This window comes from Cervus elaphus, chromosome 25 (genome assembly GCF_910594005.1).
Source record: "Cervus elaphus chromosome 25, mCerEla1.1, whole genome shotgun sequence".
NCBI classification, from domain to species: domain Eukaryota; kingdom Metazoa; phylum Chordata; class Mammalia; order Artiodactyla; family Cervidae; genus Cervus; species Cervus elaphus.
Genome location: NC_057839.1, coordinates 17,536,098 through 17,554,677, shown reverse-complemented (window position 1 = coordinate 17,554,677; position 18,580 = coordinate 17,536,098). Strand labels below are relative to the sequence as shown.

The 18,580-nt window shown below is 43.5% G+C and overlaps 1 pseudogene; it reads right to left on the bottom strand.

Annotated features, from left to right (window-relative positions):
* Nucleotides 1-798: 798 nt before the first annotated feature.
* Nucleotides 799-14,509, bottom strand: LOC122683849 (annotated as a pseudogene).
* Between the last annotated feature and the right edge of the window lie 4,071 nt (nucleotides 14,510-18,580).

Here is an 18,580-nt window from a genome sequence, read left to right as displayed (position 1 = left end):
AATTTGGCAATAAGGAGTTCATGATCTGAGACATCGTCAGCTCCCAGTCTTATTTTTGCTGACTGTATAGCGCTTCTCCACCACTGGCTGCAAAGAATATAATCGATCTGATTTTGGTGTTGACCATCTGGTGATGTCCATGTGTAAAGTCTTCTCTTGTGTTATTGAAAGAGGGTATTTGCTATGACCATTGTGTTATTTAAAACATTGTAAACAAACTATAATTCAATTTTTAAGAAATGGCTTTTTATTTTTTTTCCATTTATTTTTATTAGTTGGAGGCTAATTACTTCACAACATTGCAGTGGGTTCTGTCATACATTGACATGAATCAGCCATGGAGTTACAGAAATGGCTTTTTATAAAGTACTGCATTAATGTGTTATGGCTGTTGGGATTGTGGGCTATACCAGGAACAAGCTGGGACATGACAGGTTGGTCATTTTTACTTTATATGGATCCAAAAAGGCTCTACACTAAAAATGACCTATATTAGTTTACTAAGACTGCCATAACAAAGTATTACAAATTGGGTGGCTTAAACAACAGAAGGGCTTCCCTGGTGGCGCTATTGCTAAAGAACCCACCTGCTGATGCAAGAGACATAGAGATGTGGGTTTGATCTCTGGGTTGGGAAGATCCCTTGGAGAAGAACATGGCAACCCAGTCCAGTATTCTTGCCTGGAGAATCCCATGGACAAAGGAGCCTGGTGGGCTACACAACCCACAGGGTCACAAAGAATCGGGCATGACTGAAGCAACTTTGCACACACACGCACAAACAACAAAAATTTATTTCCTCACAGTCCTGGGGGCTAAAAACCCAAGATCAATGTGTCAGCAGCCTTGGTTCCTTCTGAGGGCTAAAGGAGAACCAGTTCCATGCCTTTCCTTGGCTTCTGGTGGCCTTTGTCATGCCCTGGCTTGTAGATGGTGTTCTTCCGTGTCTTCGCATGGTCTTTCCTCTCTGCAAGTCTATCTGCAACCAAATTTAGTCTTTTTATAAGGACACCAGTCATCTTGCATTAGGGCTCACTCTAGTGACCACATCTTTTTCTTTTTTTCCATTTTAACAGTTTTTAATGAAAGCTGTAGACAAGATGACTTTATTCCTGCATCTTCTCAATTGTTTCCTCCTTATATTTGCCCTTTTCCTTTCCTACTTGGCGAGATTTGGCTTTGCATTCGAGGATCTTTTTGCGGTCTTTGTCCAGTTTTAGAGTGGTGATAACCACCTTGCTGGGGTGAATGCCCACATGGACAGCTGTGCCATTAGCCTTCTCCCGCTGCACTCATTCAATGTAGATGCCGCATTTCTCCCTGTCAACCTGGACCACTTTGCCATTTGCTGCCCTTTGTGGTGCCCTCGTACAACCCGAACTTCATCATCCTTTCGGATGGGCATGGATCGAACGTTGTACTTCTGTCTCAGCTCTTTAGAAAGAAGAGAAGACATAATTTTCCTGTGAATGTGGGAAGCCGCATTGAAATGCCTTTTTCGATTCTTGCTTTGGTCAGAAGTCACAAAGGGATTGAACTTCATTTTGGCCACTGGTGCTTCAGCGATAGCCACAGAAGGGAAGAGATCTGCAGGCTGCTTCCGGTTCTCTACTGACCACATCTTAACTTGACCATCTGCAAAACTATTTCCAAATAAGGGACTGGGATTAGGACTTCAACATCTTTTGGGGGGACAAAATTCAATCCTTAGCATGAGCTTTGACCTCCAACTTGAAAATGATTAGGTATTAGTGAAACGAGCTGGGCATTTCAGGTGGTAGAACCAGAGTTAGTAAAGGCACGGGCAGGTGACAAAACCAGCTTAAGGAATCACACCTCTCAGTAACCACCATTGAAGGATAAGAGCAAATGGAAGGTGAGGGAAGGAAGGAGGCAGATTTACTAGAAAACTAGGTAGGTTTCAAAATGCTGCAACAGAACTGAACTTTTCATTCTGTAGGCAGTGGAGACCCAAAAGGAGGACTCCAACCTTCGGTGATGTGGCCAGGTTTCCAGCTCCCTGGAAGCAGGATGCACAGTGGACTGAGTTGGCCTCTGGAGTCAAGTTACCAGTAAAGGGGTCACTACATTGGTCTCTGTGAGAGATGAGGAGGGCCTGAGCTGGGGCAACTTCAAATAGGATGAAGAGTGGGGGAAATGAGCGTCATGAGGAAATGGTGATATCAGCCCTGGGTTTGTTGCTTAGTCTGCTTATGTGGGAAATACCTATCTCAGGAGGAGCGCGTTAGACTTAGGACTTGTGTTCCTTGAAGAAGAGAGTTTGGCCCAATGAGAAAGCAAGATAAAGGATGTTCCCCTTCTGTAACCCCAATCCCTGGTAATCAACCTATAGACACATCAGCAGAGCTTCCTGGCAACATTCAGACAAAGTTGCAGCAGGAGAAACACTCATGACTCTTCTGGGATTCAGATCAAAGAATAAAGAGGAAGAACCTGGAATGAAAGGCAGTCTCTCTCTCACCAGAAACTTTAGGAATCAACTTAGAATCTTATCTTCCCCAAACCTTGGAGGTGAGCCAGCTCTTAAAGCAGGGTATTGGAAGAAAAACACCCAAGTATCAAATGGCTCAGACGATTTGATAAACACGTGTGCCTGCTGGGAGGCAAGGCTGCTCTTGGAGTCCCTTCATGGCTGGGAAGTTAGAGAGCACTGCTCTAGTCCTCACTCAGTCTCCCTCTTTGTAAGCTCTTGGTTCTGCATCCACTTACCTGCGGAACATAACGTATGGCAGCCTTGGACTGTGGTAAGGCATGCCTCAGAGTAATGCAGAAAGCTTCCCAACTACAGCTGGTTCTCATAGGGTCCTGGAGCCAAAGTCCTCTCCTAAGCTGACAGACGACACAGACAACTTAAGGGACAAAAAGAAATGACACAGCAGCTAAAAATGAGAAATTTCTCATGATTGCACCCTCCTTGCTTAGACATTTTTTCTGTGAAAGTCCAGATAATAAATATTTTAGAATTTGTGGGCTTAGTGCTTTTTTCTAACAGCACTTTAAAAATGTAAAAAATCATTTTTAGTTTGTGGGCTGCACGATATCAGGGTGCAGATGATAGTTTGCTGACCCCTGAAGCCACAGACAACAACAGATACGAAATCTGTCTTGCTTAATCACTTGAGACATTTGAGTTTTTATTCTCACCTCTTTCTACCATAGAGTCTGATTAATTGGGCTCTTGCAGTTAGCTGACTTGAGAACTCTCCAAGAATTCAGAAGCAAGGCTTGTGTGGCCTGCCCTCTTATAAACAAACACACTCTAAGGTCTGAGGTGCAAAGTGATTGATGCACAGGAAGCAAAAGGCCTCTAGTCTTCTACTCACTACCTTAAAACCCTGAGCACTATCTTTTTTTTTTTTTTTTTTTAACTTTTTGGCCTCACCCTGTGGCACGTGCGATCTTGGTTCCCCAACCAAGGATTGACCTGTGTCTCCTCCATTGGAAGCATGAAGTCTTAACCCCTGGACCAGCAGGAAAGTCCCATGAGCACCAGTAAGGAAAGAGGAGCCTCACTGAGAAGCATAAGAAAAGGCCTGCCTCTGAGATGGCATGACTTTACGTTCTCCAAACAGTCATGGGTTATGCTTCCAATTAGCTCCAACCCTCCCCACATCCTGCAGAGAAACTCTTGGCCAGTTCACATGTGTTAGGTGTTACATTAGTAGCACACATCATGGTATCGATACAACAGGCCTGGGGTTTGCTTTCTGACTCATGGACATGGTTTCCGTAGAACTACAAGCATGCAACCTCAACAATGCCCAGTCTGTTCAAGGTACAGACTACTTTAGGAGAGTCTGGTTTAAAATAGAGTAGACTAAAGGAAATAATCAGAGAAAGAAGAATTACAAAAAAGATTTATGGATAGATCTCAGTTCCAAACCCAAATCTCTATTCTAACATCAAACAACGCAGATACTACTGTGTACTTACATGGATGCAATGGGGTGAATTGGAGTTAGTAAACTCTAGCATATATGCAAAGACAACAATATATGATGAACAATATGGCTCTGGGTGTTTGTGCTATTTTATCCTAGAAGCATTGATAAAACCGTTGATTTGAGCATATGCAAAGACAGTTAGATATTTGCCTGATAATTCATAGAGTAAACACACACACACTGTGTATTCTTCACATCAAGGAAAAGGACTGAAGACTGCTTGGAGCGCTTTGTCATCTTCTCCTGTCCTTCTCACCCCCCAACCCTGCTCAGAACCCTGCTCTCAGGTGCTAAACATTTTCGGTTTACAGTAAGCATCCTGCCAAGAACCGAAGGGAAAACAATGTGCCTGTCATTAGACCATCTGTGAACTGTTCTGTCCCATGAGCCCGGACAAAGCCATGCTCACCACAGGTCAGTCTGCTCCTCGGCTGTATACACGGGTGTTTCTCTGTGTGCCTCAAATCCCCTCAGAGGGACCTCACCATTGTGCTGTCCAGAAAAGTATCAGGTGAAAAATAAAGGGCCACTTTTCAGCTATTGTATTGCTGGCTTGCTTTATGTCCAGAAATATTCTATTTAAATACGGCTCTTGTAGAACTTGGAAAATGCTCACTATAATTGCTAAAATATCAATGTAAACCTTCTTGGCTTTGGGATTTAAATATATCCATGAGCTACTATCAAGCTGTGCAAGTTGAAAATTGTCTGCAAAGAAATAAAAGTGACAAATATGGTAGGAATATACAATAGTACAAATGATGAAAAGTAAATTGCCCTTTGAATTATGCTCATTTAATAACTGAAAACATTGTACTGCACGTAGGGATTTTATGAGGCATAGCAATTTAACTGCTGTTTCTCAATGCAGCCTTCTATCTGTTCCATCTCCCTCTAAAATGCCATAACCCAATGTCCTGCAACTGTGAAGGAAGGACACACTTTGAGTTATAAAGCTGGGCTCTGCCACGCACAGCTGCCTTCTTAGAATAGTGCAGCCCACTGCCAAAATAAATGAACAGCATCTTTTTGTGGAACTTACTGTCAGAAACCCTCTAGCCTCACGTCTACCAGCTTGATTGGTAACAGAAGCAACCCAAGGGAAACTATGTGATGCCTGCTCTCTGCTGAATGCTGCCGTCTGTGCATCTGCTACTCAGACCCAGCTTTTCATAGCAACTATTGAATATGCAAAGTTGAATTTAGGGATGCCAGAGTTAATTAACACCAGCTCCATTTGATGGCAAGCTTTGTAAACAATCAGGATTCTAACTTCTATAGACTTGAATTTGGGAGCCTGACAATTTTTATCCCTTGGAGTTAGGAATTTTATATAAAGTATAAATAGATGATTTCAGGTCATACTTACTTGCCAAAAGATGGAACACAGATTGGTAAGGATGCCTGCACACCTACAGGCTACTGGATGAAGGAGGATTTTCATTTTTAATGGTTAGCAGTCATACTTTGTTTAAATTCAGAGGGAGGCCCAGGCTTTCTGAGGCAGGCTCTTCAGAAATCCTAGGTTGTAACTTCCTTTTGCTAATTTTCCTTGCACACACTTTAAGAATGACTACTACTTTGCTGTTCTCAAAGTGACCATGCAGTTGGATGCAACAGAAGAGGGTTTCATTTTTTCCAAGTTATATGCTGTGCCCTGAAGATACTGCAGAGGTTTAGCATCTTGCCAAAGGCAAATTTCTCCCATATTCTCCCCAATCTACGTACTTCACAGCTCCATACAAAGCACTCCCCTTACACAAAACTCTGAGTTGCCACAGAAACACCCATCTCTTATCTGATACCTGGCATTTGAGGCTCAGCACTTCCAAGTTTAAAAACCAGGCAGCTTCTGCTCTCTGAAATGAGAGGAGACTCCAGTGAGCTTTCATTTTTCCAGAGGCTGAATGTCCAGGTTGCTGCTCTTCCTCTGGCCACTTGCCTTTGGCGTTTTGCTGCCCATTGACACTGCCACCAAAGCCTGGGCAAGAGAAGTTAAATGAAGTTAGGATTCAAATCTGCCAATGTGGTTCCTCCTTAGATACTGCCTGGTAAGAGATGTGACCAAGAAGAAGGGTGACATATCTAAACCATTTTTTTTTTAATTGGAGGATAATTGCTTTACAATATTGTGCTACTTTTCACTGTACAACAACATGAATCAGCCACATACATACACATGTCCCCTTCCTCGTCGGCCTCCCTCCCACTGCCCCAGCCCAGTCCTCGAGGGCATCACAGAGCGCTGAGCCGGGCTCCCTATGTGTCTAAACCATTTTAAAGCATAAATTATCTAGGAGTTGTAGCCATTTGACAACTTGAAAGTCAGGGACTAAAACGATTTTTAAACCTTTTGTAAATGAACAACTTACTCCAACAAACTAGGAGGACTGTGGACAAGTCAGGACCAAAGAAAATGAATCAAGAACGTGAATATGGAGAAAGCTGAAAACTGTGTTGCTGGAATTAGACAAGGAAAGGCTTGGTGCAGTTTCCTGATGTGCAATACGAAGGAGTCACATTGAATGAGAGCTGCAGTTGCTTCCAGCTGTGACTCTTCTACAGCGTTTCAGCTGAGTGTAAGATTATTGTTTGTTTCTGTACAGAACGGCAATTACAAGGAAAGACCTGGGCACTCAGGACAGGGCTATTTTGTTTTTCTTCTGCCAGGAGACTTCTCTTTCTAAGGCTGTGAAAGATATCCTGACAGTCACTATGTATCCACCTCTACCATATGAGCAATTGCTATACACCAGGCACTCTGCCAGGGACCCAGGGTACAAAGGTGAATAGGGCACAGACTCTGCCTCCTAGGAGCCCAGAATCTGGGGAGGCAGACAAATGTTAAAAACCACCCCAATACAATATAGTAAGTGCTGCACTAGAGATGACGTATGAAATACTATGAGTTACACAAAAGAGCAAAAGATCTTATGGGATAAGGCGAGGCGAAGAAAAGGATGTAAAGGCATTTCTGGGAATGGTGATGAGTGAGAAGTGGAAGGAACAGGAGCAGCTTGTATGGCTGAAGTGGAGCAAGAAGGCAAGCACAGCAAAGTGACTGGAGATGAAACTGGAAACAATTTAAAGTAGCTTATACAGCTCGCTAATTAATGTGGATGTCATCTTCAAGGCAGTGGTTCTTGACTGGAGGTAAGTAGTCATGGCAAGAAGTCAAGAATTCATTGTCTACAGATTGAATGTATCTTATGTTTCTGGATAGATATTATTATTGGTCAATTGTATGTCAATGCTTTATTTCTTAATAACTAAATAAATTGTAAATTGTTGCTGAATTCAAAGTAGCTTTTAATTAGGTAATCTCAATTAACAAGTGAAAAGAGCATAGCTCTCATGGGGGCATCCATGATATTTTTTGACATGAAAAAAAAAAAAACCCATGCAAAAAGGATTGGGAAATACTATTTTGGGTGATAAAAAAAAATGTTACTTTAAATAAGGGCTGCAGCATGATTTAAATCATTCACTGTAGGAATGAATGAATTTTGGAATGATCACTCTAAAAGATATTCAAGGATGAATATGAGTACAGTGAAAGGAAGCTACTCAAGTTGAACAACGATAAGAGCTTTGACAGTAACAGGAAGAGACAGAGAAAAGGACAAACTCATGAGGTATGTAGAAAGTAGAAACAAAAGGATTTGTTGACAGACTGGATAGACAGGAGAGAGAAAGAGAAGAGAGTAAGGACCACTCCCAGGTTTCACATTTGGACTGTGAAATGAAAGTGGGACACAGGAAACAGAAATGTTGGAGAGAATAGGAAGCTTGATTTGGGATATATTCACTCAGAGGTGCCTGAGGGACAGAGAAGTGGAGTCCTTGATAGGAGATGGGGAATATGAGTTGGAACCCCAGGACAGAGGTCGAGATCACAGATTAAGTGATTTCCACAGATACCCAGTGGAAATCAAGAGAATAATTAGGAGAGGTAATTGACTCACTGGAAAAGACCCTGATGCTGGGAGGGATTGGGGGCAGGAGGGGAAGGGGACGACAGAGGATGAGACAGTTGGATGGCATCACCGACTCGATGGACATGGGTTTGAGTAAGTTCCAGGAGTTGGTGATGGACAGGGAGGCCTGGCATGCTGCGATTCATGGGGTTGCAAAGAGTCAGACACGATTGAGCAACTGAAGTGAACTGAACTGAATGGAAAACTCAAGAGTGGATGACGCTACCCAGAGAGACTTGTTGATTGTAAGAAAGGAGCTTAGAAAAGAATGCTATGAAACATCAAACTTTAGGGCTGGGCAGTAGAAGAGTGCTGACAAAGGTGACAGAAGACACAACAGGATCTGAGGGGACAGTGAGACAGAAACTCAGGAAGAGATGGCAAAAGGCTAGACATCACAGAAATAAATTAAAAGGGAATAAAAAAGAAGGCAACAAATTCTGGCCACCACGGGGCCATGGTGACCTGTAAGAACCCCTCAGAACAGGAATGGGCAGAGAATCCAGAGCACAGGGCATTGAGTAATGAGTTGTAAACAGAAGAAAAGGAAGCTAGGAATGAAAGGAAAAGAGAGAGAGATACAGGACAGTAGACTAAGGAAAGAGCAAACAAGGAAAGTGATTTCAGACCTGAGGAAACATGAGTGTACAAGTTTCAACCAAGGAGAGGTTGTCAAGGGAGAGGAATTATGAAGATAGGGAAAAGGGTGTCAATTGACAGAGCCAGTCCCAGAACCAATGAATGGGTTGATCGTGATTACCTCTCCTCCCCAGCAACCTCAACACACTACTAGTTCTTCCCCTGGGCTAGCAGAGAATTTTCACACCACTGTGCCACTGCTGTGGTATGAAATCACTTAATCTGTGGCCTCACGCTGTTCTATCAGTTGGAAATGACTTGCCCACTTACCCTGCTTTCTCTGTCTTACACTTGCACTCACCCTTCTGATCCACAGCAAATTCTGCCCTCCTCTGAGAATCCCACCTGATTTCCTCTGCAATTCCCAGTCCTACAAAACAGAGATGAACCTGCTGTGTACCTTTATCACAGACTTTATTTGTACTGCCATCATCATTTTCCTCTCTGTTTCCCCCAGTAGAATGTGAACTCCTGAGGGCAGGGATTTTGTCATAATATGCTTTGTATCTTAATTGCCTAGACTGTTATCTGATTGACAGGGGCAGGAACTGTGATTGCACACTCACTTTGGAGGATGCTTCAATTCTAGCAAACTCTGTTACACATGTAAGATGATCTTCCTCTTACAGAGGAGGAAGCTAAAATTCAGAAACTCTAAACAACTTGCTGAAGGTCACATTATCAAAAGTAATAATGCGGGGGGGTGCACTTCCCTGGTGGCTCAGTGGTAAAGGTTCTGCCTGCCAATGCAGGAGACACGGGATCGACCCCTGACCCAGGAAGATCCCACATGCTGTAGAACTAAGCCCATGGGCCACAACTTTCGAGCTTGTGCTCTAGGGCCCAGGAGCCACAACTACTGAAGCCTGGTATGCCCTTTAGCCTGCGCTCCACAACAAGAGAAGTCACCGCAGTGAGAAGCCCGTGCACCACAAGAGAGCAGCCCCTGCTCACCACAACTAGAGAAAAGCCTGATAGCAATGAAGACCAGCTCAGCCAATAATAAATAAATAGAATTTTTTTTAAAGACTTCTTGTTTAAAAAAAAAACTTAAAATAACAGTAATAATGCAGTCATAGCAAATACATATCATGTTACTCCACCAGACACCGCTTTGGGTCCCAAACGAAAAAAAGATGCAAGATTCAATTGATATGGCCCTTACAGTTTCATGCCTTTTAGCCTCAACAAGCCCCACAATTGCATCTAATCAATCCTTTTATGCTTTTCAGAGTATCCCCTTAACACAATTCCTGCATATTTGACCAACACATTTTTCTTCCTCTCTTTGAGTAGCCATCCTCCTACTTCATTACTCTCAGCACATAATTACTGACCCAAGCTCAAAGGTAACCTCTTCTCCAAGCCTCTGTGTACTCAATTCTGCAATTTAATTTCACAAGGTGCAGTTAATTGTGGGATCTAAGTCACATACATATAGCCTATCTGTTACAAAGACTGAGAAAAATAGGTGTGTTTGGTTATCTTTCTATACCCTGTGATAGAGGACACCTGGAAGGAAAGTGAATGGCTGCTGAAGAAGCTAATCTTCAGTTTCTTCCCTGTATGGACTGCTTCCCTCTCAAAATTTAACAGATCCCAAATTAAAACAACATTTTCTGGTAAGTCAGATTTCCAATCCTCTCATATTTTTGTGAGATTTTCTGATTTCACACAGAATTTCTGTCAACCCAAACAAAAAATTTAAGTCAACTCTTCTCTATCAGCTGTGCCCAGTCTTTTACAAAGACTCAGTGTTTCCTTTGAGAGGAACTGTTCGTGGACACACACTTTCTGCTCCATCCTTCACATCCCTATCCTATCAAGGGTCTCACTGCCCCAGTGGAAGACTGCTGCCATTGACTCCTAGCCTGTGTACATGCCTCCAAGCTCAATCTCTTCCAAACATCTTTTGTAAAGTCAGGCATCCTTCTGAAGCATGGCTTTCATGATCTCAACTTCTAATCAAAAACGAATTATTAACACAGGGGAAAAAACATGTGATGTTTGATTAACAATTCCTAATGCTTGTATATGTATGAAAGACATACATATACATATGTACAAGAAAAACTAAAACCGAGATTGTCAATCCATTTCTAACGTATGCAAGGACAATCTACTAATTACAAAACATTTGGAACTGAATTGAGAAATTCTATAGAAGGTAACAAGGGCTTCCCTGGTGGCTCAGTGGTAAAGAATCTGCCTGCCAATGCAGGATACGTGGATTTGATCCCTGGGTCAGGAAGATCCCCTGGAGAAGGAAATGGCAACCCACTACAGTATTCCTGCCTGGGAAATCCCATGGACAGAGGTGCCTGGTGGGCTATAGTCCATAAGTCGCAGAAGAGTTGGACACGACTGAGCAACTAAAAAACAACAAAAAAAATAGAAGGTGACATATTTTTGCCACTTAAAATTGACCCTCATATCCTCAAAACTATCCTAAGCATGTCCCCTACTATGTCCTTCTAGGACTGTTGCTCCCAGCCTACAATAAGGAGGGATACAGAAAAATGGGTATGGTGAACAGGTCTCCCATGATGCAGGGTGCTTCAGATTGGATGGAGGCAGAGATAACCCTACTATTGGTGTGGCAGAAACTTCTCATTGCCCCCCAACCCTGCCCCAATATCAATTCTTTCTTCTTCTCTGGTAACATTCTATGGCCAGATGACAGCTTCCAAGGAAGGAACCATCACCTACTCTTCACCTAGGTATCCCCACGAATGAAGTTCTCACCAGTGGCCTTTAAGACAAAGGTGCTCATGCATCTTTAAGAGACAGCTGATGTATTCTCTTTACCCTTTATTTTTCGTCCCCTTTTCCACAAAACTTCCCAGGTGGCACCAGTGGTAAAGAATTTGCCTGCCAATGCAGGAGATACAAGAGACATGGGTTCAATCTCTAGGATGGGAAGATCCCCTAGAAAAGGAAATGGCAACCCACCCCAGTATTCTTGCCTGGAAAATCCCATGGACAGAGGAGCTTGGTGGGCTACAGTCCATAGGGTTGCAGAGTCGGACATGACTGAGTACACACACACACACACACATTTGTGCAAAATAAAATTGAAAAGCTAAAAATTGAAGGTTGGGCAATGATTTCTTAAGCAAATGCAGATACCAAATCCAGATATGACAACATTAATTTCAAACAATGGAAAGTTAAAGCAAAAGACAGTAGGAAGGACAAGGAAGACCATATTCCTTCATAAGGATCACTGATCGGGATCTGCTACTAAGTAACAAAGCATCAAAATACATAAGATAGAAACAATTAAAAATTACAAGGAGGACTTCCCTGGTGATCCAGTGGTTGGAGTCTGCCTGCCAATGCAGGGGACATGGGTTCAATCCCTGGTCTGGGCAGATTCCACATACGTCGGGGCAACTAACCCAAAGCACCACAACTGATGAATCCTGAGAGCCCTAGAGTCCATGTTCCACAACAAGAGAAGCCACTGCAATGAGAAACCCGAGTACCTCAAGTAGAGAGTACCTCCCTCTCACCACAGAGAAAACCTGCACACTGCAATGAAAATGCAGCCCAGCCTAATAAAATTCAATAAAAAATTATAAGAAGTCAATAGACATAAAACTAGAATGACCTTTTTGGTAAGTCAGGTAGACTAAAAATAAATGCAATGAATTCTGGAATTAAATAATTACATTAAAAATTAAACCATTAAAAAATCTAGGTGAAAAACTAACTGATCCGAGAATGGGTAAATCTAAAAACAATGAATAAACAACAGAAGAAAGAAATGAAAGATTTGTCTGTGTAATTTTAAAATACGTAATCCAAAAAAAAGGTGAATGACATACTAGAAAAAATTATAACAGGTACAACAGACAAAAGGTATTATTCTGAATTTATGAGGGTCTCATAAATATCAGAGATACTAACATTCTATGCTGCTAAGTCACTTCAGTCGTGTCCGACCCTGTGCGACCCCATAGATGGCAGCCCACCAGGCTCCCCCATCCCTGGGATTCTCCGGGCAAGAACACTGGAGTGGGTTGCCATTTCCTTCTCCAATGTGTAAAAGTGAAAAGTGAAAGTGAAGTCGCTCAGTGGTGTCCGACTCGATGGACTGCAGCCTACCAGGCTCCTCCGTCCATGGGATTTTTCCAGGCAAGAGTACTGGAGTGGGGTGCCATTGCCTTTTCCAACATCCTAAGCTACTTCTATCCAATTGTTCTAAATCTGCACTGTCCAATAGGGTAGCCACTAACCACAAGAATACTTGAAACAAGGCTAGTGTCACTGTTGAAATGATAATATTTGGGGTATATTTGGCTAAATAAATTTTATTATTAAAATAACTTTTCATTAAAATTATTTCACCTGTTTCTTTTTACTTGTTTAATGTCGATACTAGAAAATTTTAATTACATACATGGCTCACATTAGGTCTTTATTGAAAAGGGCTGTTTTAGAATAAAGACACATTAGGTCTTTATTGAAAAAGGCTGATTAAGAAAACAAAAAATTCACAAAAGAACAATAAACTAGGAAAAAATTGTTTGTACCTCACTTATAATCCAAGAAATACAAATTGAAACAAGATACCATTTTTTCTTTGAAATTGACAAAGTTAAAAAAAAAAAAAAAAAAAAGACCTCATTGTTGGCAAAGTTTCTATAAAATGGAGAGCCCATAAAATGGAAACTCATAGAGTGCTGATGAGAGTATAAATGAATTCAACCTTTCTTGAAAGCCATTTGGCAATATGAATCAAGAATCTTAAAAACACTTATACTCTTTGACCTAATGTCTCTTGTTTCTAGGAATTCAGCCTAAAGAAATAATTTTTAATGCAATTAAAGCTTTTGTATAAGGATATCCATCACAGTGCTATTTCTAATACTGAAAAGTTGGAAACAAATAGACAACAACAGAGAAATTGTTAGGTATATTATGGTTCTACCTTATTATTCATATTCTATAGCCTTAAAAATTTTATAATAATATAGTGATGAGGAAAATGTTCACAATAAACTGAAAGCAGGACTTATTTTACAGTATAACCATAAAGAATATTGTATTTATGTACATATCATGCATATAAACACTATTTCATATCTTTAATACCTTAATTTCCTAGTTTATAACACCTTTCACAAAGTTCGGATCAAAGTTAGATAATGCTAAAAAGGCTCCAAGTGGGTGTCTCTGGGTAGTAGAATTATTTTATTTTCATCTTTATACTTTCTTGGGTTTTTCCCTCCAAAATATTCATGAGTATGTACTATTTTAAAAATACGAAGAGAACAATCCCTTTTAGGAAAATATCTAGGCCACATCAATCCCCACCCTCTCTCAGGTTGCAAGCCCTCTATGAACCAGAGTCCTTTTCCTTTCCAAATTTATTTCCCATGGCTGCCATTAGTCATGTCAGAGTTCCCTCCATGCCACGTCTGTCCTCGCCTCCCTCTCCCTAATGTGGTCTGACTTCCCACTGAGCACATGCAGCTCAGAACATTCACAAACCCTCTCATTTATCCGACCAAACAATCCTGAAAGGTGGGAATTATTGTCTGCGCTGTAAAGAGAGAAGGGGGAGAGGAAATGGTGTTTTTTCCACTAACCTACAATTTCACCCACCCTTCTTACCTTCTGCACAACCGTATTTCACCTCCACTCGCTGAGTGACATGGAGCAAGTTACTTAACTTCCGTAAGGTTGTCTTCTCACATGCAAAAGGGGGGCAACAATGGTACAACCACCGCGGAGCTTCTGTGAGGACGACGGGATCCCGCTACTCAGTTCTCTTAGGCCACTGCCTGGCCTCCTCCTACCATTACTGACCCTTTTCAGTTGGACCCCAACCGACCCCACCTCCTGCCGGCTATCTCAGGCCAGCGAGAACTAGTCCGGTGCAGACACAAATGAAACCTTTCTTAGCTCAGAGAATGGAGCGCCAGGAGCTCGGGCTCTACAGCACAAGCTCATCCCACACGTAGTGGGCCCGGCTGCCTTATAGGGATCTCGCGAGAGGGGGCAGAGTTCTCGCGGGGCTGGCTCAAGCGCGCGGCTCAGCTTCCACAGAGCCGGGCTGAGCACGCCTCTCTGCGCACTGCCTGCGGCCACCGCGGACATCTTGACTTGAGCGTTGTGCTCAGCGCTTTTGCACAGGCCTGGCCAGAACTGAGTTATAGGAAACAGCTATAACTCAGAAACTCTGGTCTAAAGGGCTGGGTGCGAGGTCTCTGCATGTGGCCCCCTGTGAGCAAGTGAAACCAGACTCAGCACAAAGGATTTTTTTTTTTAAGTGTAAACCTTATTTCATTACTCAGATTCCTTTTTATATTTCCCAGGAATTGTTAATGGGCTTTGCCAGTGACAGTGCCAACTCAAGTCCCTCCTCGCCTTCCAACTCTCTCCAGCTCCTAAGACCCATGCCTTTCTCTGCCTTCTCTACTCTTCCTTAACACAGGGCTTGGTGGTTCTGTGTGTTAGTTGTGATTCCTCAACTGCACCACAAGCTCCCACCAGGGAGAGGCAGAGCCCTTTACCCCGTCTCTCTCTCCCACCACATTGAGTGCTGTGGAACATTCTAGACTTCAACATCTAATTGCTTGAATAATATTTAATTGCTTGAAAAGTCAATAGCATTATTGCACATGTCAGCTCTTGGGCAAACTGAAAATTTCATACAGGGTAAGCAGCCAGTCACATGGATTTAATAGGCGTCTCCTAGAACATTCTTACAAGCCAAAGGCTGAGGAGAGGCCCATCCACTTTACTCAAGCAAACCTAAAGCACCTGCATATTGCCACGAGCTGGATACATCCATTGCCTGAATTAGCAGGGACCCCCCCAGGGAAGTTCAGGTGGTGCTAATGGTAAATAAAACACCTGGCAGTGCAGAAGACCTAAGAGACTCCGGTGTGATCCCTGGGTCAGGAAGATCTGTTGGAGGAGAAAATGGCAACCCACTCCGGTATTCTCACCTGGAGAATCCCATGGACAGAGGAGCTACAGTCCAGGGGGTTGCAAAGAGTCAGACGCTCCTGAAGCGAACTTAGCACACACACGGTGTCCCAGTTTTCTAGCTAACTAATTTCCTCTCCTTCCCATCCTGACCCAAAACATCATATGCTGGATCTCAGTGAGAAATGTCCTCTCCACAAAGCAGCTCACATAAGGGACTCCTTCAGATGAGCCACACCTGTCCCTGGGTCAGCGCATGCTCAGCCCACCACCCACAATGCCTCTGGCCGAGGACACATTCCCCACTGGGCAGACAAGATCCAAGGATGAGTCTGATATGATACCAAGTTATTAACCATCCAAGGAAAAAACAAACACACAAAAAAACTGTTAGTACACACCCTTAACTAAGGTAGTACTGGTAAGAGATAGTTACTGAGATGAAAAGAGGAGTTAGTTTAGGGGAAGCAAAAAACTTAGATACCCAGAATATTTCATCTTCAAACAGATTCAACAAATATTTTCTGAGCGTCTGTTTAGTGCCAGGCATAGTCGGGACACTAGGCACACAGCAGCATTACTGTTGCTAAACTCCCACAAGCCTACCCTGCTCCCTGCCACCCGCCCACCCCTCACCACACCCCACGATGATTCAGAACCCTACATTTATCCACAAGCCTGCCTCCCTCGACAGCTTGGTGAAGAGTGATGTGGACACAGAAGGAAACCAATAAATATTTGTTGAAGGAATGAATTGGCCAGGAATCCAAGTCTTTGGTTTCCCCACGCCTTAAGCACAGGACACACAGAGAAACATCCCCTGGGCCCCTGGGAGGGAGGATCCTGCAGAACTGCTCACAGCATCACCTGGAAGCGGGGAGGATGGAATTCTTTACTGGAGAAGCCGCACACACATGCACCAGGGGGCAGAGTGAGCAGTACTTTTGGAGTTGGCCGGGAGCTGGTGCCTTTTCAAGAGAGTCCTCCTGGAGCCGTCTGAGACCTCCCAGTAGAACAACAACATATTTTCTGGGCTTCTCGGCACATTCATGTTTCTAGTCGAAGTGTGGTATCTCTGAAATCCAGAGTGCGATGTCCGGGTCAGGATGGGAAGAGGAGGAAGGCAGTGAGCTGGAAAGTTGTGATTTCTCAGGAAAGGTGGATAATTCATCCTACCCTTTTGGTTGGGGAGGCTGAAGGAACAGTCACTACTGCTGGGAGACTGTGTAACACAATTCCACTGTCTGAGGCGCCTTCCACTCAGTGTCTGAATGGCCAGCCCCATGAAACTGACAGTAATCCAATAACTGGGAGGCATTCTTAGTTTTATGTCCCAAGAAGAATGTGTAACATTTAGAGGACAGTAAACCCCAGACCCACATTGTTCCATTAGACTCTTCCTTACTAGGCAGTATGCACCACTTGGGCACTCTAAGCCTAGCATTATCAGGAAATAATTGAGAAATACAAACAAAGAATTTTGCTACAAATGGTATTTATTACTTCAAAAGAGAGAACTGTTTTCCCTTTTATGGCATCGAAGATATCCATTTTTTGAAAATGTTTTCCTAGTACATTACAAATTACTTCAGAGTTGGGAAATGCTCCTTGCTAGGAAGAGGCTGTGTGCTCTGAGAATTGGTCCTGACTCCTGATTGAAAATATTGTTTATTTGGGCAACTACATTCTTCAGTCAGTAAGGCCTGGGGAGTTTACTATTAATCCCAAATGTAAACCCCAGTTAGAGTTGCTGCTTACAAAAGCTGATTACTATTTAACTCTCATGTTCACAGCACATCTTGCAAATGCCTCCAATAAATGAGAAAACAGTACTTACAAGCAACGCTGACTGAGGTGACCTGAATTACTGCCCCTTTGATCTTTTCTCCTACCTCAACTGTCTCCATTGACTGTCCCGGAAAACACCCGAGGGTTTAGCCTAAAGATGAACTGGCACCAATTTGGGGGGGTGGACAGAGGGGAACACAGGAAGTTGTGCCTGATGGCTGGCCTGGAGATTGCATGCTCCCTTCCTGTTTTAAAGAATTGCTGTCTGGACGGACGGGAATTGAACCAGAAGAACCATAGATACACATGGAGTTAGCATTGCCAGATGTAGCAAAACAGACAGAAACTATTGTATGTGACATACTACAATATAGTCCCTGTTGCTCTGAGGTTCAACTTGAACTGGGCGTCCTCACAACTCTCCACTGAACAGATAACCCAGACTTGCAGGAGACAGGGGCCGTAGAAGGATGAGGCCCTCAAAATCCCTAAGAGAAAGGTTCTCAAGATCTCTAGGGCAGCCACAAGTACCCAAAGTAGAAGAAGAGAGTCTAAGACTCCTAGAGGGCAAGGGCTAGTCCATCCCATGAGCCTGGTACTCCTGGTCCCCCCCGTCGCCCTGGCCAGCAGTGGGCAGTGGGAGAGGAATCAAAGAAAAGGAGATAGCAAGCAGGGTATGCGCTTCCCCCTTCCTGCAAGCTCCTCTCTCACGTTTTCTTTTTCCCCCTCTCCCCTTCGACTCTCTTCCTCCTCTCCCCAGTATCTCCTAAAGCAAAACAAACAAACCCCCAAAAAAACAAAAAGTAAAAAAAAAAAACCCCTTTGTTTCCACTGTGGTTTCACGTAGGTTGGTAGATTTTCAACCTACGAGGTGCAGACATGGTTGAAGCAATTAACCCTGAGGTGTGAGTGATGCTTCTCTGGGATTTGCAGTCACCAGTCAGGAGGCGAGTCGGGAGCAGGAGGGGCGGTGGGGCCCCAAGAGGAGGGTGCCCCCAGCCGCCATCCCCGGGGGCTCCCGGAGGCCTCCTGCGGCCGCTGCTGTTTATCAGGCTGCTCACAGGAAGGGCTTCACAAAATAAAATAAAAATCAACTTTCCAGTCGCAGCCCGACGAGTCCCAGGACGGCCAGCTCCCGGCTCCCGCGGACGCACCCCTCGTGCCCTCCCTGGCTTTCAGTTCCAACTCCCCATCCCAGGGGGGGTCCCCACCTGCTGCCCCCCAGCTGCTCTTCCTCTTGTAACAAGAACGTCCATCTCGGGTTTTATT